The 22607-nt window shown below is 41.2% G+C and overlaps 1 protein-coding gene across 5 annotated transcripts in view; it reads left to right on the top strand.

Annotated features, from left to right (window-relative positions):
- The window catches only part of ENTPD1 (ectonucleoside triphosphate diphosphohydrolase 1), a 115620-nt gene that overhangs the window by 18743 nt on the left and 74270 nt on the right, over positions 1-22607 (top strand). Inside the window, exon 2 of one of the 5 annotated variants that reach the window (XM_070486350.1) lies at positions 569-653. The exons of the other annotated variants lie outside the window; for them this stretch is intronic. The gene's annotated coding sequence lies outside the window, so the exon portion shown is untranslated. The remainder of the gene's footprint in view (positions 1-568; positions 654-22607) is intronic. 5 annotated transcript variants of the gene reach the window in all.

The following is a 22607-nucleotide window of genomic DNA, read 5'->3' as shown; positions in this document are numbered from 1 at the left end:
AGTCAGACAGAGAAGTCAGTGTGGCAAGAGGCTGTCACAACAGGACCCCAGAGTATGTCTTGCAAAAGACCGAAAGTTTCTTGGGATGTGTGGGAGAGTGTCTGTGTGTGTGTGTGGGGGGGTTGGTGGGGGGGGGGGTCGGGGGATGTGGAATGACAAAGAAGAACAGTTTTATCTTAAAAAAGCAAGGCATATCTGACTGACTATATTTAGATTTTGTCTGAAACCTACAAGAGCAGCCTGGTTTGCCTAGATGGTGTGCAGTCTCTGTCTTTTACCTCTTTTGGGCATTTTCTGCCAGGACAGAGAGCCAGCTGCTTGCCAGCCCGTAGCAGCTGGGAAGAATCTGTGCAGCAGTGTGGCTGTGTAGGGTTGAAAACCTTCTTCATCATCTCTAATGTTTAATATCCCCACACTTTTTTATCGCATAGAACGTGGAGGAATGGAATGAGTAGCCAACAGATTTCTTAGTAACGGTAATAATGATAGCTATTAAGGTTTACTCAGTCTTCACTCTGCCGGGAGCTGTTCTAAGCGTTTTGCACGTGTTATTTATTCTTCACATCAGCTTACGAGTGCCGTCATTATCAGCCCCTATTCTCCAGCTGATGGAGTTGAGATAGTGAGAGAGTGGCTTGCCTTGGGCTCACACGGTAAGTGGTGAATTTGGATTCAGGCAGTTGGACACAGGGAACGTGGGCCTTTCTATTCCCCAACACTTTTACTCCGAAGGCTCTTCCCACTGCCCTGACATCGTTGATTCCATGTTTGCAAATCCCTGAAGCTTCTGGGGAAATGATACTAATGAAATCTCAAGTCTGGGAAGGAATTTGTGCTTTGCTCTTAAGTTCACATACATTTTTCTCGTTTGGTGCTCTTGGCCATTCTCTATAGTAGAGCCTAGGTATTGTTATTATTGCTTTTTACAAAAGGGAGAGACTGAGGCCAGGAAGGGTTAGGTGACAGGAATCACACAGCTAGTTTTTGAAAGTCCAGACCAGACCAGAAATCTCCTGCCTCTGGTTTCCCCTCTAACTGGCAGAGGGTGCCCAGTCATCTCCCAACTTCTGTCCCCACCCTCAACCACTTTCAGTTCCCCAAGAAACCTTGCTTCTTTCCTCCATGCCGTTGCAAGGCACTTGTCTCTGGCTGGAAGGCCTATCTGCCCTCTCCTTCCCCTTTAGACTGGAGCCAAGCTGCCTGGGTTTGAATTCCAGCTCCATCATTTACTAACTGTACCTCAGTTTTCTCATCTGTAAAATGAAGAGAATATCTACCTCATAGGGTTGTTGTAAGGACTAAATGAGGGATTCATGCAGGGGTCTCAGAACAGGACCTGATGCATATGGTATGTGCTCAATAAATGTTAGCTGTCGGGGGCCAGCCCCGTGGCAGAGTGGTTAAGTTTGTGCGCTCTGCTTCGGTGGCCCAGGATTTCACCAGTTGGGATCCTGGGCGCAGACATGGCACTGCTCGGCAGGCCACGCTGAGGCGGCGTCCCGCATGCCACAACTAGAAAGACCCACAACTAAAGATACACAACTATGTACTGGGGGGCTTTGGAGAAAAAGGAAAAATAAAATCTTAAAAAAAAACCCTGTTAGCTATTGGGATCACTCCTTCAAGCCTTATCTTGGTTGTTAGTCCCTGCTTTAAGCCTTCTCCAACCCTTCAAGCCGTAAGTTAGGCCCCCCGCCATGGATGTTTCTGCAACACCTTCCCACTTATGCCTAAGGTGGCACTCATCATACTTGTTAACATTCCTGCCCTCTGCATCGCCTCCCACTTCCCCCTTCTATAATTTCTTTATTTACTTTTGGATCTACAGCGTCTAGTGCAATGTTTAGCACATAATGGGCACTCAATAAATATTTAGTAAATAGACCAACTATTATTATTATATTTTTATTATTATTTTAGTTGATGTTCACCCAAGAGTCAGGAAGCTGGTTTAAAAGGGAAACTTTGAGTTTGCAATAGAGCTCCAGCTGGGACATACAGCTCTTTTGTGCAATCTATAAAAACATCCCTCTAAGTGAATACACTGAGAAACAAGATTCATCCCTTCCAGGTGGGTGATCTTCAGAGCTGATGTGACCTAACACCTAGGCGCCCAGTTTGATCAGTCCAGCTCTGGCTGAACTTCAGCCTCCACTCCCCGCCCTCAGACAGGGGCCAAACTGGAGATTTCAGATGCCTCATAGCACAACCATGCTATCTCTGAACAGAACATCTCATTCTAGAAAGAGTGTTTCTCCAGCCCCATTTTATAGCAACCTCATAGTCTGAAACATTGCACTCTGATAATAGAAGAAAAACAAACACTATAGAGGTTGGCCCTGGGTAAAATCATAAAGTACGTTAAATTTATTTCCAGCACCCTCCCTTTCCTCTTCCTGGCATAGCTTCAAACCAGTTTGACAAATATTATTGTGTGTCTACCATTTGTAAGTCTCTATGCCAGATGTGTGTGATATAAACACTTTGCTCACGGTCTAGTGAGGAAGACAGACATATATACAACCAACTCTAATTGAAGCCAGACTCTGTGAAGTGCTAATAATAATAGCTAACATTGATTATTTATTATGTGCCAGGCACTGCAATTTTTATATGCATTGTCTCGTGTAATCTGTACGACAAACCTATGATATAGGTTTCTGCATCTTACAGTTGTGGAGGGAAGTCACTTGACCAGAGGGAGTAATAGGCAGAGGGAGAATTTAGACGCATATAGTTAGGGTGCAAAGCCTGGGTTCCTAAAGGATAAGTTCTTCTACCTCCCTAAGAGCTACAATAGAAGTCTAAAGAAAATGCCATGAGAAACAGACTAGGGAGTGATAATTTCTGGGAAAACTCTAAAGGATAGGACACTTCAATTGGACCTAGAACGATGAGTAGAGTCTGGTGCCCACAACAAGCCCCTTTCAAGTCTCAGCAGTGCTTAAAGACCTTTTCTCTTTCTTTTACCAAAACTACAGCCTAGATGTAAGAGTAAAAAGCTCTTTTACATTTTCCAAGTTCCAAGCAAGGAACCTATTTACATGTCCATCCTGGAGATTTGAAGGCAGAAGTCCAAAGTTTAGCCTGGACTATGAGGTTGGGATTACCAGTCATGTCACTGAATAAACCTTTCCAAAGTAATCAGCCTTAATCATGATGATTTCCATCTCCTGATGGTAATTAGGCACATGTGGTAAACAGTTTGACGGCGATTGGTTTTGCGGTTTTGCCAAACCACATTTTAAGAGTATTTTCTCCCTGTTTGCTTCTGCACTCTCTGTAACCAGTGATTGTGCCCAAGGGCGTTAGCATTTAATCCCACCTGTCACTGGTTGAGTAGTGCTGGGCTCAGCTTGTGCAGAGTGAAGGTGAGGCCCAGGGCAAATTATATAGGGTCTGTTCCTCGTGAGCTCCGTTCCCTGAAACCGTTTGGAGGGAGGTCAAAATTGAGGGCAGCACTTGTAAAGAATCATCAAACCTCTTGAGGGTTTGGTGGAAGTGCAGCAGAGTGGAGGCACTAGCTTTGTCTTGGTGAATGTGCATGTGTATTCTAAGGCAGTTTTTCTCAAACTTTCACATGTATGTGCATCATTGGGGATCTGGTTAAAATGCAGATTCTGATCCAGAAGCTCTGGGGTAAGGCCTGAGATTCTGCATTTCTAACAAGCTCCCAGGTGATGGTAATGCTCCCCCTTCATAGACCGCACTTCGACTAGCAATGTTATAGGGTCACTGCATGCCTTAGTCTCAGGGCTTATTTTGGTACCAATTGACCAATCCCTCCCTTCCCCAGTGTCACCCCCACCCCTCTCATAAGCTACCACTTTGAGTCACTGATCAAACTATGTTATTGCAGAATGATAGGAAGCCTAGTTCATATATTCATTCACTCGTTCGTTCCTGCGGTAAATATATGTCTTAGAACAGGAAATTGAGGCCCCCAATTTTCCATAGAAGAAACAAGTCTGAATCTTTATCAACACAAAATACTGTTACACAAAAAGGGTCCTATATTGGATTTCCTAAACATCTCCCACCTTTTCTCCATAGCTCCAAGCTTCCCTAAACTGCTTTCATTCCCTGCCTCCAACCTGAGAAGTACTGGACCAGAACATTTGGCTGCCTCTAGAACCCTGTGCTGGGTGTTTGGAGTGCCAGGGAGCAGGAGGGAGCAGGGACTCAAGGCCTTGAGACTGGGAGCAGTGTGCCTGGGGCATTGTCTCTACTCTGCAGAACTGAGGTGGTAATAATCCCAGGCGAAAGGAGGAAAGTGGGTGCAGAGAGGACCGATGGAATTTCTTTAGGTTTGGAAAGTTGAGGGAATTATGAAGATTAAAGAAGTTGTTGGAGAAAAGAAGGCAGGGGAGAGTTTGCCTAGCATGCTTACATCCTGCAGTTTTTGTGCTAGAATATCAAAATACTTTAGAGACCTAGGAACAATGGCAGTGTACGCCCTACATGAAGAGATGTTTCCTTGATTTGTACGAAGGATGTGGACAATTCCTTTATGTCTGTGAGGGTGTAAGTAATATGGCACATGGCCATTAAAGAAAACATGAAAATATAGATTAGAGAAGAGAAGAAAAGCAATCACTTGTGACAATATTTTGGTGTATTTCCTTGCAGTTCCTTTTACTATGCGGGGGTTGTTTCTCTCTTTTAGCATTTACTTGACTAGGACCTTGAAAAATTATAAGACAGCATTGTAATCATTAGGCTGTATATACAATTTTAAAAATAGGAAATAGAGACATTTGTTTCTATTTCCAATAAGCATCTTTGTGCATGAAGTTTTTCCATATGTAGAGTTGCCTGCTGAGGATAGAGTCCCAGAAGTAGAATTACTAGATTAAAACTTGTAAATGTTTTTAAAAGTTCTTGATTCGTGTTGCCAAGTTGCTTTCCCTAGGGTGGACCCTTCATTCTCCCACAAGCAATTCCTGTTTTGCTGCTTCCCTGACAACTTCGGTGTTTTTTTCCTAAAAAAATGATCTTATCTGCTTTTATGTTGTTTTAGTTTCTATTTCTTTAATTACCAGTAAATTCGACATTTTTTACATACTGTGCCTCTTCTTTTGTATACTGTCTATTTACATCCTTTGCTGGTTTATTAATTATCTGGATTTTATGTTTTTAAATTAATTTTTGTGAGCTCTTCATAAAATAAAGGTATTCAAGTTTTTCTGTCATATTCATAACAGTTTTCTGAATCTTCTCTTAGTACTTTTATACCGAGACCAAAACTATACATAGATCCAATACATTTTTATCTGTGGTGTTATAGTTTTCAAACTAGTTTGATATTGCATTTTTATTGTCTCTTTAACCCATGATAATATATTTTTTAAGTTCGAAATGATTATTTTTGTTTAAACAATTAATTTTTCATTTTATTTCACAATGGTTAGAGAATATGGCTTTATAATTTCTGAGGTTTCTTTGTACCTAAGCATGTAGAGAATTTTTATAAATCCTTGAGCACTTGTTAATAAGATATATTCTGTTTTTAAGATAAAATTGTATATTAATAAATCTATCCAGTCATTTCAATTATACAGTAATCCCTCTCCAATCATAATTTTCTTCTGTGTGAAATTATAATATACGTGCATTTACTTTTGTATACTTTTATTGATACCTCTGGGAATTTCAGTTGATGTGAATCATGTTTATTGTGAAAAAATGAAAAGAGGTGCATGATGGAGAATTGGGAATGTAAAAGAAAGGGCTCCCTCCCTCCCTTCTCTGTCTCTCTTTTCTCTTTCTTTCTCTCTCTCCCTCTCCATCATTTATTTTTCTTTATATTTGCAAACATTTTCCTCACATTGTGCTCCACATCACTGATTCAGTTTTTCTTAATTATCTCCAATATAAACTTTCATTCAGCTGCAATGTTTTTGGCTTCCATGAAATCTTTTATCTTAGTCTGTTCTCTTCTCATAGCAACATCCTCTTGTACCCAACTGAAAAATAAACAGGAGAAATTTCCTTCTCTTTCCTGAATCACATGTATTTTCGAGGCAAGCTTTGCCTCCATTGTTCTTTCTACTTTATTGTGAAATTTATTTAATCCAAGGCCTTATCCTTGAAAGAAAGGAGATTCCTTTTGTATGTGTGTACAAATGAATGTATGTGTTTTTCACCTTATTCTAAAAAGAATTTAAGTAAGCATTAGGGGAGATTTATCATAGTCCAATGTTGGAGATGGCTGGAATGCTCTTGGCTCTCTCACATTTCGTTTGGATCCTGTAAGAATGCAATCACCAAATCCTAGATCCCCTTCTATGTATGAGAAGACATCTCAATCCTCTAGCAGAAAAAGCTCACTCAGATCCAGGAAAGAAGGCAAAAGTCCTGTTGCCATGTAAGTCATGTTTCAGAGGATAGAGAGGCTAGGGCTGTCAGAATTCCATTGTCCAGAGGCATAAAGGCCTTCAGGAAGGACCCTTCTCTGCACTCATTTTCTTGATTTTGCCCCTTCCCCAGTGAGAGCACACCTCTGTTGAACTGGGGAGTGAGCTCCTGCTCCACTGCTCAGCGCCTTTCCTGAGTAATGCCTTTTGATGGAGGTCAGTTCTAGGGTCTCTGTATATTCAATGGTAGACACATGGCTGCAAGTTCACAGAGGCGAAAACAAACACACAAACAAAACAAAGCAAGACAAAAAAACAAACCTGGGGCTTCCCAAAAAATTTCCCTTGCCCTTCCCATCACACTCTACTACTCTTCTCCCATATTGTGCTTTTGTTGGTTCCAAGTTAATGGGTGTTGGGAGGGCCAACTAAGACCTCTGCTTACTTGCCCCTGGTCAAGCTGCCTTGTCTCAGAAGAGGAGATGCTGGATATTAGTGCCATTTTTAATTCTAATGCATTAGCATTTCATTGGGGAAAAAACACTCATTTCTTTTAGGGTACAGATGTACATTTTCACAAGAATGTGAGAGAGTGTGGCAAAGTATTTTCGCTTATGCTATCCTCATACTCAGTGGTCATAAGACTTGGCTTTGTGAGGTCACTCTGGCAGCAATTTAGGGAATGAACCAAGAAGTTGGTGAGCAGTGCAGGGAGACTAGTATTGAGCTTCTGCAATATGTGAGAGATAGGCTTCCCATAGTTGAGAGATGATGGGGATCTGCCCTAAGGTGTTGACACAGGGGTGGGGGACAAGAGGTTGGATAGGAGGGGCTGGATTTAGACAATATCTCTGAGGCAGAGTCTGAGCTAGAGGGCTAGGTGGTTTGTTGGGAGGAAAGGAGAGGGAGATGTCAAGACTTATCCTCAAGTTTAGATTTGGATGATTGGGTCAACAAATGTTTATAAGTAAGGCTGGGAATGGGGGAGGGAGAGTAGCTTTGGCAGGGGAGGAGGGAGATAGCAGGTTCATTCTGGCATATGCTAAATAGGAGATGTTTGTAAGACATCAAGGCAGAGATTCAGTCAGCCCTCTGTATCTGTGGATTCCACATCCACGGTTTCAACCACCCACCAATCGAAAGGCCTCCTATGGTTGTATCTGTACTGAATATATACAGACCTTTTTTTATTGTAGTTATTCCCTAAACAATACAATATAACAACTATTTACATAGCATTGACATTATCTTAGATGTTACAAGTAATCTAGAGATGATTTAAAGTATATGGGAAGATGTGCATAAGTTATATGTAAATACTATGCCATTTTATATAAGGTACTTGAACATCCGTGGATTTTGGTATCTGCAGGGGGTCGTGGAACCAATCTCTCACGGATACTTCGGGATGACTGTATTCTGTTTACTGCTGGAAATTTAGGTCTAGGGCTTGGAGAGGTCTGACCAAAATTGAGAGATAATGGGAGGTAGAGTTGGAGCATGCACTCAGTGGTTGAAAGTATGGGCATGAATAAGTCACCCTGGAAAGTCTAGAGAATGAGTTTTAGAAGAGGATGAACAATGGGACCTACGGAAACACCAACATTAATAAAAGAATGGGAAGAGAAAGGATTTAAGAAAAGATATTCAGAAAAAATGCCTAGAAAGGTAGGAGAAAGCCAATGAAAGAGTCTGAACCTGGTAGCCAATGCAGAGAGTATTTTGAGAACGAAGTTTCAAAAAGAAGTGCCAAAGCTGCAGAATAGGCAACAAGGAGAAAGATAAGAGCCAGCAGAAGGGAGATGGACTCACTCGTTCAACAAAAATTTATTGAGCAAAGAGTATGCGTCAAGCACTATTCTAGGCACTGAGGATACAGCAAGAAACAACAAAATCTTTAACCTCATGGGGCTTATGTTCTGGATGGAGGGGTTAGGAGAGACAGACAATAAGCAAAAAAATAAGTAAAATGTTTGGTATATTATGTGATGATTAGTACTAAGGAGAAAATTAAAGCAGGGAAGGGGGAGAAGTGTTGGGAGATTACAATTTTAGATAGGATGATAAGATAGCAGGTGATTTTGAAGAAAGACCTTAAAGAAGTGAAGTCAAGTTATATGGCTATCTCCAGGAAGAACGTTCCAGGCAGATGGGCCAGCAAGTACAAAGTCCTGAAGAGAAATTAGGTGTTTAAGGAACAGCAAAGAAGCCAGTGTGGCTGGGTTGGAGAGAGAAAGAAGGTGAAGCTGAGAGGTGGGTTTGGCCTAAACAGACCATCGGGGGCCTTGCCGACCATTGTTTAGCCTTTGGCTTTTACTTACAGTGAAATGGGAAACCACTGTGGGATTTGAGGAGAGGAGTGACTTGATCCAATTCACATTTTAATTGGATCGCTCTGGCTGATGTGTAGAAAATTGACCAAAACGGGGCAAGGGTAGACGGAGAGAGACCAGTTAGGAGAATACTGCGATAATACACATGAGAGAGGATTGTGTCCGGTTCTAGGTGGTAGCAGTAGAAGTGGTGAGAAGTGATAGGATTTTGGATCTTTTTTGAAAATAGAGCCAATAGTATTTCTTCATTGAATCTGGGTGGGAAACAGAGAGAAGAAAACTTGACACCAAGGTTTGGGGCTGTCCAAGAAACTGGAAGGATAGAGTTGCCTTTCCTAGGGAAAGACCATAGGAGGAACAGGTTTGAGTGGAAAGGTCAGGATCTCAGTTTTGGATATTTAAGTTTGAGATGCCTATTTGATAAGAAATGCCTATTTGACATGGAGATTTTGAATTAAGCAGATGGATGTACGAGTCTGGAGTTCAGAGGAGAAGACTGGGCTGGAGATACAAATTTGGGTCATCAGGTAGTGTTTAAACTCAGTGAGACTGGATTTAAATGCAATGAGACAGGATGAGATCACCAAGAGAGTGAGTGTAGATGGAAAGAGGTTTCAAGTACCAAGCCTTGGGATGCTTCAACTTTAAAGGTTGGGGACAAGAAGAGAAGCCATCCAAGAAGACTGAGAAAAAGTGTGGGGTGTGTGTGTGTGTGTGTGTTGGCGTGAGGAGAGGGGGATAAACTAGGAGAGTATGGTGTCCTGGGAGCCAAGTAAAGAAAGTGTTTCAAGAGCAGGAAGTGGTCAGCTCAGTCTAATACTGCTCATGGGACAAATAAGGTGAAACTGAGAATTGATCACTGCATTCAGCACAGTGGAGGTGGATGGTGATCTTGATGAGAGCACGTTTGGTGGAGTGCTGGGAGCAAAATTCTTACTGGAGTTGTTCCTGTTGCTTTGCTTCTCACTTCTTTCCCATCCCTCTCTTCCCTCCCCAAACTAAGGAGGAATCAGTGACATCTGAAGAACATGTCTGAATGTGAGGGAGGCATGTTTCCTCAAAGGAAATTCAAAGTCCTGGTAGAGGAAGAAGGGGAAATGGACTTTTGGCAGACAATACAGCAAATGTTCACTTCAGCTAGAAATAGCCTGTCTCTGTCCTGTGTGTCCTATTTACAGCCTCTACCCATCAGCTATCTGTAAAGTCTTTTAGGAATGGCAACTTTTTTTGTTAAAGGTATGCTTTTTTGTTGGTGAGGAAGATTTGCCCTGAGCTAACATCTGTTGCCAATCTTCCTCTTTTTTTTTTCTCCCCAAAGCCCCAGTACATAGCTGTATATCCTAGTTGTAAGTCATTCTAGTTCTTCTGTGTGGGATGCCACCACAGCATAGTTTGATGAGCAGTGTGTAGGTCTGCGCCTAGGATCCAAACCAGCAAACCCCAGGCCACCAAAGTGTAGCGTGCGAACTTAATGGGGCTGGCCCTGGGAATGGAAACTTTTATGTGAAGGTGTGTAACCTCTTGGTGTTGACAGACCATCCAGATTGCAAATATTTTCTGTGAAAGAAAAGCCAGAGGCCCTACAGGGCAGGAACTGTGGTTTTCTACATATGTGTCTTTCTCAGTGAGCTCATTCCAGGATTCAGATTGTGAAGACAGCCCAAACCCCAGACCCCTACCAACTGTTGCCCTTCCCAGAACTGCCTTATGGTTTCAGAGGGTATATCTGTTTACAAAACCCAATCATTTGGAGGACTTTGCATTTTAAGGGAGGATTAGGGCAAGGTAGGAGTAGGAAAATCACAATTCAAATGTGGTCCATGTATCTCTGCATTCAGCATTTTAAAAAGACTCTAAATGTTAGTACTGAAAGGGAGTTGAGCATTCTTAAATCTCTTCATTAAAATGAAATTGATTACATTTACTATCCTTTAAAATCACACAAATAATGTAAGTTTATTACAAAAAATTTGGAATGTAAGAACAAATAAGAAAATAAAAATTCTCTGTAAGCTCACCACTCATAACTCTTTTCATGTAACTTCCCAGTCTTGTTCTCTTCTTTGTCCTACTATTTATTGTTTATTATTATTCTCTAAAAATTTTTGGTCGTGTTATGCTTACTGATTGCAATCTTCTATTTTACTTTACAGTTTATCATGACAATTGAGTGGCTTTTACCATATGATTTTAACGACTGCATATAATATTCTATCATTTGACATATACCATATATTTATTTAACCATTTCCTTTTGTAGAACATTTAGGAAATTTCCAAATATTTTACTATTATACATAACTGCTTGTGGACCTATTTTAGTTCATGTCTTTGAAGATTTCTTTAGGATAAATTCTTAAAAGCAGAATTTCCAAATTGCTCTCCAAATTACAGCATTACATGAGTGACACAAACACTGAAGTCCTGAGTTGAGAAGGAGTGTGCCCAAGTTGCACATGTGGTTGGTAGCTGAGTGTGTTTTGGAGTTCAGCTCCCCTGCCTTTTGAAAGAGCCCTTTCATGATACCATGCTTCCTGTTACCTTTCAGTCTTTTGTTAGTGATGTCCTATAGGACTCCTTGGGCCTTGATGACATATCATTTTTTCCTGCAAACTCTGTGGCTCCCACTCATGCAGAGCTAGTCCTCTAATTCGTCTGTGGGCATGAACTCTGAACAACTGGAGATACCTTTTTTCATGAGAGGAGATGGTACTCCTCAGATACCTTTCTCCCTTAGGTCTGTAAATATTTTCCCATTAGTCAGGAGCCACTACCCTTTGGACATTCCCTCATACACCTGAAGCATTCTGGAAGTTTCTCTGACTTCTTTTTAACTTTACTGGTGTAGGGGAGGAAGACATTTCCTCTACTTAATATGGGTTCGTCTGGCTGGAGAACAAATTAAATTCACATGAGACAGAATAGCAAGAGAAAATTACACAAAGCTTTATGAGGACCATGGCCCGGGGCCTCTCTTCCCAAAGGAAGAAAGTGCACCGAAGAAGTGGGGTACACAGAGTGGTTATATACTCCCAAACAGGGTGTTTCACATATGATTGAAATGTCCCTCCCACAATAGTCACAAGATTGCCCTGTCAGCACAGCACTTGATGGACACAGCAGGTAGTGGGTCTGCTATCTCGGAGGGCATAGCAGGAGGCAAGTCTACTGTCTTGAGCTGGCTGGTCACAGATGAGCGCAGCAATCAGTTCCTAGCCTAAGGAAAGATGCTTAATCCTTAAAGAAATGCCAATGTTGAGAGGGGGAGGGAAGTCAGTTACAGGAGGTAAACAAATGCAGATTTAAGTCCTTGCCTTCTCCTTTGATTAAGAGTTTCTAGAGACAAGGTCATCTCCCCTTTTTCCTGGTAGAGAGGGAGATATCTTTACAGATGGAGAGTTCCTTTACAATGTAAATGTCTCTTACAAAGAGTAAGTAAATTCTAATTTTCAGTTGCTTTCCTATCTGCAAAGAAACCAGCCTCAAATAATCCTCATGCCAGAGACATATCTTGGGGTGGCCAAATCCAGGTCCTCACACTGGTTATAGATTTTCTCCCCCAAATCCTACTCTACAGTAGTACTTCTTTATAGGAAGGCCATCTTTCAATGGATTCCAGTGATTGAGTCTCCATCCTACCCCATTTGTGGTTCACTTTGACTCACCCCAACTCATCCAACCAGGCTGGCAGAAACACAGCAAGGCCTACACATTAAAGCAGGTTGTACTGATGGCTCTTCCATAACTCAGAAACTTTTTTAAAGGCAAAGGCAATTTGGCCAATTCTTAACTTAGAATACCTTCCCCAATTTTACAAATATATTTATTAAGTTGAACCATTTGAGGACAGTTTTGTAGGTCAAAAACTGTCAGGTATTGGCAATTTCCTATGATTTGTCCTAATACGTAAAATGATCCTAGGTGTCAAGAATACGCTATAGAAAATATCCCAGTTTATCCCCAAAATAGATTCTGGAAACTCTCTCATGACTCTTAAACACCCAACCAGGGCTGTATTTCTCACAAACCAAAAGGCAAAGTTGTTTTTGTTCTTTTTTTTTAATGTTCATTGTCGTTGAAGATGTGGGGAGATTAATATTCCCAGATTGTTGGCCAGAATGCAATGGGTAAACTTTTCTAGAGGGACATGTTTGGCTGTAATTATTCAAAGTCTTAAAAATGTGCACACTCTGACCCAGCACATCTACTATGAGAACTTACCCTAAGGAAAGCAGCCTGAGTATGTGCATAGATGTACCTAGTAGGATATTTATTAGAGCATTGTGAACAACTGGAAAAACCTAAAGTAATGTATATCCATATGTAAAACAAGAATCAAATGATGCTGTAAAAGAATTTCCAAGGACAAGAGAAAAAAGCCTTGTTAAGAGAAAAGCAAGTTATAAAGTTGAATAATCAAGACCCATTTTGTTAACAAAATTTAATAAATGTAGACATTAAATATACATAGGAAGAAGACTGACAAGATATACAGTGAAATATTGAAACGGGTGATCAAGAGAGTGGATTTTATTTTCCTCTTTTATACTTTTCTGCATTTTCCAAATTTTTAAAAGTAAGCATATAATAGTTTTGCAATCATAAAAAATAATTAATGCCATGTAGAAAATTCTGTCATGGAAAAACTTTAATGTTAAATGGAAAGTAACTAATTGACTAGTAAAAAAATTAAGCAGCTCTAGAAGGAATATGTGAAATACAGTAAATTGCCTGTGAACCTTCTTTTTAAATAAAATTTGGATATTTTTCCACAAATCTACAAATATAAGATGTCTCCTTGCTTTCTGAGAGCCAATGCTGTAACAAAATATCCATGAAGAGCCTAGAAAAAATAAATTCTAAACAAAGAAATACACCTACAGTTGAAATAACAAAATAAGTGAAAATAAGAATGAAAGTGGGATGAGGAAATTATCTTGGATTAAAAAACTTGTGTTTGCAAAACTGAAGACTTAAAGTATTAACATAGTAAGATCTGCAACCGTTCTCCTTTGTCTGCCTTGTAAATGAAGTTTCCCAGCACAGAACAACAGCTCCCTCTGCTAGGGGACCTGAGGAAATCAAATAACCAACCGTCTCAGAGCAGAACAGACCTTGATAACCACCTAGGTCAGTGGCTCCTGGATTTTTTTTTGATGGATTGGCAGGATTTTTCTTTTTAAAAAATCAATATTAATTTTTACCAAAATGACACATGCATATAATTAAAATTCAAGTTTAATAAGTCATAACCAAGAACTGTAGTTGCCTGTTCCATCACTTTCTGCCCTCCCCCCATCCTTACGTCCTCTTCTCCAGAGTAGCCGCTTTTAATCTTTCTAGAATTTCTTTTGGTATTTCTGCTTACGCTGCTAATTTAGATGTTATCTGTTGCTTTCCTATTGTGGTAGCTGAATACTTTGTCTTCTTGCATTCCCCCAGGGTCTCCCTCCCCACACCATCCCTAGACAGTCATGCTTTGCCTAATGACTGGGATATATTCTGAGAAACGCATCATTAGGTGATTTCATCGTTGTGCAAACATCATAGAGTGTACTTACATAAATCTCAATGGTATAGCCTGCTACACACCTAGGCTATATGGTACTGATCTTGTGGGATCACTGTCGTTTATGTGGTCCATCATTGACTGAAACATTGTTACGTGGCTCATGACTGTATAGTTGATGCGGGGTCGGTGAGCCGAGGAGTCGCAAGAAAGATTTCTTAGACTCTCAAGATCTGGCAGTAGTGCTCTTTTATTTAGAGAATAGTGTGGAATAGCATGGGGAGAGGACCCATGGGCAGGCAGAGCTCCTGCTGCTGCCACTTCTGCTGCCCCCGCTGGCATGGGGACAGGGCCCATGGGCAGGCAGAGCAGCTGCTGCTGCCCCCGCTGGCATGGGGACAGGACCCATGGGAAGGTAGAGCTGGTGCGTGGGGACAGGACCCACAGGCAGTCAGAGCTCCTGCTGCTGCCCCCGCTGGCATGGGGACAGGTCCCATGGGCAGGCAGAGCTGGTGTGTGGGGACAAGACCCACAGGCAGTCAGAGCTCCTGCTGCTGCCCCCGCTGGCATGGGGACAGGACCCATGGGCAGGCAGAGCTTCTGCTGCTGCCCCGAGTTGAGGGTTAGGGCTAATTTTATAAGGCATGGGTACGTGACTTATTTTTACTGGAGAAAAGAAAAGATGATGTAAAAAGTCATTAAATGATTTCAGTGCAGATGGGGTCTGGTTATTGTGCGGTCATATAACTTTAGATACGAATCTGGCCATATAGATCGGCATGTAGGTGAGGATGCCCTGGGCTTCTCTCCCTGGGGCGGTCCTAATTCATACCATAAAAAAAAGTCCACTGGGTCGTATAGTTTGGCATGTAGGCCAGGTCACCTTGGGCTTCTCTAGCTGGGGCAGCCTTAATCCACATCATAGTGATATCACAATTTTTGGTTAAATCACTATCCAATGTTTACCTTTGCATGTCTAGGTAAATATAATTTGTGCCTTAGATTTCCTTTTCTGTATGACTTTTTACTTTTACTGGCATTAATAAGGCCTCATTTCTTCATTGCTTAATTTTCTATGTCTCCATTAGTCATTCTTTTTTGCAAACCTTTCAAGATAATTTCCTACATAGTAATCTTTTCTTGTTTGTCCCTCTTTTCTTGTTTGTTCTTTTTTAAAACCTCCTTTCTGGATCTGTTGTCCTATTCCAGTCCAGGCTGGTTGCTCTCCTGGCCTGCTTCATAGTTATCTTCCTGGGCTTCCCTTGACCTTTCTCCTGAGTTGATCCTCAGGTTGTACTGCATCTCCTCCTCTTTCTGTGTTCACCACCTTATTTGGGGGAGCACATCCTTCAGTAAGCTCCCGAGAATAGGCGCATTGGAGGAAAAATGTGGAAGCTTTCGTATCTTTTAGAATTTTGAAGTCTGATGCTATTCTTGTTCCCAACTATTTTTATATCATTTATTCTTCCCACCCCACCCTCTGTTCCCAGGAAGCACTTAGGATATTTTCTTTATCCATTATGTACTAAAAATTTATCATGATATACTTTGGGCATTCATCATCCATTGTGTTGGGCATTCAGCCCCTCCCATCTGGCAACTCAAATATTTCAGTTCTGGGAAATTTTCTCATTAGGTTTCTTTGATAATTTCCATGCCATAGTTTTCTCTGTTCTGTCTTTCTGGAATGCCTATTAGTCAGATGTTGTCTCTCTTATATTAATAATTTTAATTTCTTTTGTTTTTTTTCCATATTCTTTGATAGCTGGCTCTACCATCTAGGATGTTTCCTCAATTTTATCTTTCAACTCATTTGTTAAAATTTCTTATTTCAGTTATTATAGTTTAAATTTCTAAAAGCTTGTTTTTATTTTCTGATGGTTTCTTTAATCAAAACTGTACACTCTTTTGGTCTCATAGATGTAATATTTTCTCATCTCTCTGAGGAGAGTAACTGAAGTTTTTTGTCTCCTCTTTTTTTCTTGTTTGTTTTCATTTGTCTTTCATGTTGAAGACTTTTTCACATATTTTTATTCTCTTCACACAATTCTATCAGGTTGATATTGCTATTATCCTCATTGTGTAGTTAATGGGTCTTAGACAGTGTATCATTATTTTATTTTTCTTACCGTGGATATCTGAGAAAATTATTATGGACAAGCCAAATCCACAGTCCAACTTCTTGATTAAGTTGGATTCTCTATTGAATCTTTAAAGTCTCTTCTTACCCTCTTATACTTTACCTCCTCCAACCCCCAGGATGGTTGTCTTATTAGGTAGCTCTATTAGAAAGATCTGATCTCTTTAAAGTTTAATTGAAATATTTCTCCTTCCCTGTCTTCCCTCCACCATTAGCACTAGTTTTGCCCTCTGGGCCATAGAGATGGACCATATCTAAATCCCCTTCCATAGGATAGTTCCTCAGATATTTGAAATAATATTGTCATGACTCCTCCATGCCTGCCATTCCCCAGCCTAAGAGGCCTAGAATCTCCTACTGTATTTCACTCTTTTTGTCAAGCTCCAGTTGGCTAACATTTTTGGAATGCTTTGGATCAGCTCCTTGCTGTCAAGGTCTCACTTTTAAGTGTGGTGTCTGTAACTTAATACAGAGTCCAGATACACTTTGAAAGACTGAGCCTTTTACTAATGTGTCCTGCAACTGGTTTAGTTTTAACCTGGGAAGTTTCATGTGCTCTAACATCTTTTCCTAGCAGATGATAGTTTAATAAGTTTCTCACAAATTTTAATTTCTAGGACTCTGGCCTGCTTACTTCTTACTTCACTTTTTTATTAGGGTTATGGGTGTGTTGTCCTTTTTGTTGGTTGCTGCTTTTACTTCTTAGAATCTCTTTTTCAAGGCCAGTTAGTTGCACTTGACCTTAGATATTAACCCCAAATGAAGATGCTAAGGTGATATTGAAAAATGGAAAGATCTTCTTAAAGTAAAGTATATAAATAAAAACTATCGTATGCATATTTGAAAAGGAAAATACAAATAAACGGGAGCTTTCCAGGTACCATGTTAAGCACTTTGTACACATTACCTCATTGGACCTTTACAACAATTTCATGAGATGAGAACTACTGCCATTCCCATTTTAGAAGTGAGGAACTGAGGCCAGAGGTGTGATGCAGACCCAGAAATGCTAGACTCAAGGCTGAGAGTGCTGTTACTTAGAGAAATGAAGCTCACACATTACATTTTGTGCTAATTATAGCTGATATTGTTGAATGGAATTATATAATCTACTGAGGTGGACTGCAGCTTACTCTCCTTTACCAGAGCATGCCAAACATCAAAACCTTTTATTTGATAGGTCAAGGTGATGACATTGACATTTTGAACATTAATTTTTATGGTTTTTTCAGATCAGGGATTAGGTCTTATTCATATTTGTATATCCAGTACCAAGCACATTCCAGGCAGTCGAATGTGATTCAAATCAGTGCAAGCATGAGTATATTCCTGGGTACATAACAAATGAATGAATGAGTGAAATTATAAAACAGCAATGACTATTTAACTTTTTAGGTCTATTAAAGATTTTAGACCTATTTGCCCCTACACAAAATCCTCAATAAACTGCTTTTCTTTATGAGCTCATATGTTTGTTCTGTGTAATTTTTTTCCTTCCTCATTGTCAGTGTTCCGAATGGAACATCCATAGACATGAGATGTGCCTGAAGTTCTCTGCAGATGGGAGAGAGTAAAAGGAAGTTGCCCTGAGTGGTTCAGATCGTTGTGTCTGAGAGAGAGAAATAAACTCATGTTTGATCTGGCCCATGACTGTATTCAAGGGCTTTGATCCAAGGTGTGAGGTCCTGCTGCAGGGGAACCTGGGAGTACGTTCTTGGTCCATGGCCAAGTCATTGGAGAAAGTCTGTCTGAATGAGCACCAGGGAGACACCTGAAACTGAATTCAGATCCTACATGAAAGGAGTGGACTGAAACCAGTAAAGGGAATCAGCCACCTACCAATTTGGTCAATGTTTGTGGTCAGGCTCTAGCCCTAGGGTGGAAATGAAATGAAAACCAGGACCTGAGTAGGCAACAGACTATTACACATTCTGGGATGGATTTAGCTAAGGAAGTTTGCCCAGATTCTCTCGGAGGGGAGGTTAAATTCCTTCCAGGACACTGACCCCAGGCATGGGAGCAATCATGGGTTTTCAGGTGAGAGAGCATCTCTCTCACTAGGGTGAAGAAGTTCCTAATATAATCCAGGAATTAGGGGGGATTGATCCTCAGGAGACAAACCTATCATGTCTTCACCAGAGCAGAGCAAAGCTGGACAGGGGCAAACAGAGGGGGACAAACTGCTAATGGAAGTTCTTTGAGTATGAGCTCCTTTCTCTTCTTTGGACCTCTGCCTTCCAGTTTTTAATGTCGCTCTCAAAAATGTCACTGCTCTGAAGTGAAGAAAATACTACAGAGATATTGCAGTGCCATGAAGTGCCATGAAGGCACTCATTTGCAGTGATCCATAAAGGACTTACACTGTGCCAGGCCCTATTCTAATTGCTTGACTTTCACTACCTCATTTAGCCCTACAACAACCCTTTTTGCCCCCATCAAGATATAGAGCATTTCATTCACCACAAAAAGTTTCCTCATAATTCAATACATATTTATTTACTTTTTGGTTGATTTATTGAATGAAGAACTGAAAATCACTTTATGGGTGGTACATTTTCTTTTTGCATCACATTGGAAGTGAAATGTTGACAAACTGCGTGGGTGGATATATCCAGAATAGGGAAGGATCCAGAGACCATGTCATATAAGGAACATGTGTCAAAGGAGGTAGTGACATGAATGTGACTGGTACTAATATGGTAGTTCCAAGAAAAAATTAAAAAATTTCTCCTGGTCTATCAGGAAGTTTAGCCAAAGTATTTTCAGAGTCTATCCAATACTGGAGGAAAGGGTTGTTATAGGGCCATTTGGGGAAGTCCTGGGTCTCAGGACAGATGGAGATGAGCAGGGAGGATGTGAAGCAGGAAGAGAGGGAGAATTTTCCCCATTGCCTTAGTGACTCCATCCTGCATTAGTTCATCTCAGCTCTTCTGTTTATTTTTTTTCTCCAGTCTTTCCTTTTTTTTTTTTTATCTATTTCTGAATTGATTCTCTAAAAGCTCTAAGGCTGCTTTTTTAGCTCCTGGTCCTTGGATAACAAATCCTGTTGGTTTCAGGATTCTTGGACGATAGTGGGGATGGAGCAGTGGAGGCATAGGCAACATGTAGGATAAAAAGACATACAGGTTGGGCAAATTCACTTGCTCTTTAGCCTCAGCTTTCACATATCTGCAATGGGATTCTGTATGTGTGTATGTGCGTCCTCTGTGTCCTATAGAGTTTCTCTGAGGATCAAAAAAGACATAAATCCATTTGCAAACTCTTGTTGAGACTATCAAAATGTAAAGTCTTATGAGTATCACTATTGCTATTGTGACACTGCCATTTACTGGACCTCGTTTAATCTAGAAGTTCCCATTTGTGTTATGGGTTATTACTGTGTTGAAGCCTTAAATGGAAACTTTATCCATGATTTCCAAAAGGTCATCCACCCTAGAGTCACATGAGAACAGAAAGCAAATCTTGTTTGTCAATTAGTTTCAAGTATTGTCAACTTCAAATGGAGGCCTCTGGGGTCCTTGGCTGGCATATCAAGGGGACATTTCAAAGGAAAGAGGCTAAATCTTGAACTCAGAGCAAATGTGCACTCTTTTCTTTGCTATTCCCTTTTTACAAAGGAAAACAAACCTACCTTTTTGGGTGCATGTGAGTGTATATGTATCAGCTTGTTCTAATTCTTTTTTCCCAGGCCTTCCTTTGCGTGTCCCATTTTAAAGATAGAATAATCTAACACCCTAGTTTTTATATTATCTTCTATTTTACGACTTTCACAGTATCCCTAGAAATTTTGCCTCAGTGGCATTACACTGTCCCTATTTCAAAAGTAGGCATAAAAACCCAATATTTGTTTACATTCTTTCTGGCATTTTGATGGTAGGCAGTGTGCAACTTAAAAGGCCATATAAGTTTTGGCCTCCAGAACTTCCACTTCCCGGATCCACCAAGGTCTTGGGGTGACTGGGGAGCAAAGCCAGAAACTCAGGAAAAATATCTGCGTTTGTGTTTAGGGCAAATCACATGGCAAAAAGGAAAAAAATATTTGTGGTTGCCTTGGGAACTCAGCTTCTAGATATTACTGACTATAGAAAGGAGGAACAGATGTGGAGATGGGACAAGTAATAGAACAGCAGGAGGCCCTGGGAACAGAGGTGGAAGGAGGTAGAAGATCTATGTAAAAATACAGGTTCCTCATCAAACGTTTTCTTTTTGTTGTTCCTGATTGCTGTATCCTGCCTTCCTGAGGGAGGAATGTGGTGGGATGCTTTATAGAACCAAATGGTTTTCTTTTTTTTGGTAGGAAAGATCAAGGTAGCGATTTGACCATTTGCCAGATTGTCCATAAAACAGGATGTCAAAGAGAAGAGACACTGAAGCCAGGAAATCCACTTTTTGTATTCCTAAATCTTTCTTGGAACAACCCATCATGTGTGACATCTAAAGATATAGCACCAGCTGCTCATGAATACAAGTTCCTTAGAATATACAGACTTCATGGGAGCACAAAAATGTCTTATGTGGCTTGCTGCCAGCATTTCCAGCAATGGTTCTCACTGGCAGCTCTTTGCTCTGGCCGACCTCAGAGATGTGGGGACTCCTATGAGCTCTGACGTCTCGTGTAGAGAGTGGGGCTAACTGCAGGATGTGAAGGCCTGGAAAAAGATTCTGGCTTTGCTCCCCAGTCACCCCAAGACCTTGGTGGATCTGGGAAGTGGAAGTTCTGGAGGCCAAAACTTATATGGCCTTTTAAGTTGCACACTGCATCTGACTTGCTGTTCTCCCAGAAAACATTCGATCTTTCCCAGAACACTCACGGCCTGTTGGAAAGCACCCTTAAGCCTCAGTGCTCCTTCCCCTGGAGCTGGCAATGAAGAAGGAGGAGAGAGAGTTACTTGTTGGGAGAGGAAGTAAAGCTGGAGGCCAGGGTCAGGGTAGGATTCAAGCATCAGGGTCTGCAAAGCTCCAAGCCTCTCACCACTCCATTCCATCATGCCAAGACTATGATGAGGTGTGTTTCAGGGAGGTTAAGCATAAGAGAGTGTGTATGTGTGAGACACAAGAAACAAGGAGTGGGTTTGGTTACCTGAGGTGATAGGGGTTGACAGCCCATATGGAAAAGTCAGGAAACACAGGTAACAGGCTTTACTGCTGCATATCAACTGGAGTGGGAGCCCCTTTGATGAGGGCCTAGTGCCAGCTCACATGACTGGACAGCCACTGTTAAAGTCATCCCTCTGATCACTCTTCCATTGTCAAAACTCAGCTCTTGTCTGACTCTGTACTCTGTCTGCATCTGCTGATGCAGTGGCTGGCCAACTCCCCTCTGTTGTTACAAATTGCATTCAAGAGGGTCTCTTGTTCCAGGTCAACTCCATTAGTCTCCCCAAAAAAGAGGGCAGAGCAGAATGTTCAAACATTTGGATGAACTAACCTTCCAATCCTAGTTCTGCCTCTTACTAACTGTACAACTTCAGGCAGGTGACGACTTCTCTGAGTGTCAGTTTTCTCACCTGTACAATGTGAATAATATTAGTACTTAGTTTAAGTTTTGTTATGAGGATAGCAGCCTATGAGGCAGAAACCACCTGTGGCAACTTTTCTCAGAAGATTACCATGTAAACTGGCCACACTTAGCTAAAGGAAGTGGGTAGACGGCTGGTGGGCGGCAGGGGGTTGGGGGGGTGGGGAATGGAAGAGAGAAGAGTTAAATGAGTGTCGGTTCTTCCTAATAATTAAAAGCATAGAATTCCCAGAGTCAGGCTTGTGTTCAAATTCCAGCTTTGCACTTAATATCTGTGTTACCATTACTAAACTTTCTGACTCCCAATTTCCTCAAGTGCAAAATGGGCTAATGACATCTAGTGTTTTGAGGATTTCATGAATAATTCATGTAAAGTGCTTAGCACAGTGCCTCCTACCCAGCAAGCACATAACAAATAATGAGTAGGATGATTGTGAGGATGACAGGAGTTTTTTCTTGGCCAACAGTCCTGCGATGCTGCTCTTTTCATCTGAGGAGGCAGGAAAGAGACAAGGGTGGGTACTTGGTAAAACTGGGTGCTCGTGAAGTAGATGTGCTGAGGGCCTCATTTCTGAGCCTCTCTTGTACCTCCTGACCCCATATGTCTTCCTGCCCTGCTGCGCAGTGCCTGGATGCTGCCTGAAGCCTTTTGCTCCCAACTCCCAAGGGGTAACGGTTTGCTGCTCTCCTTCCTATCCTGCCTGTAAACTCCTGTTCTTTCTGTTCAGCTTTGCCACAGCCAGGTTTGGGG

This window comes from Equus asinus, chromosome 2 (genome assembly GCF_041296235.1).
Source record: "Equus asinus isolate D_3611 breed Donkey chromosome 2, EquAss-T2T_v2, whole genome shotgun sequence".
Classification (NCBI taxonomy): domain Eukaryota; kingdom Metazoa; phylum Chordata; class Mammalia; order Perissodactyla; family Equidae; genus Equus; species Equus asinus.
The sequence above is the reverse complement of the archived record's forward strand: the minus strand, read 5'-3'. Positions and strand labels throughout refer to the sequence as shown.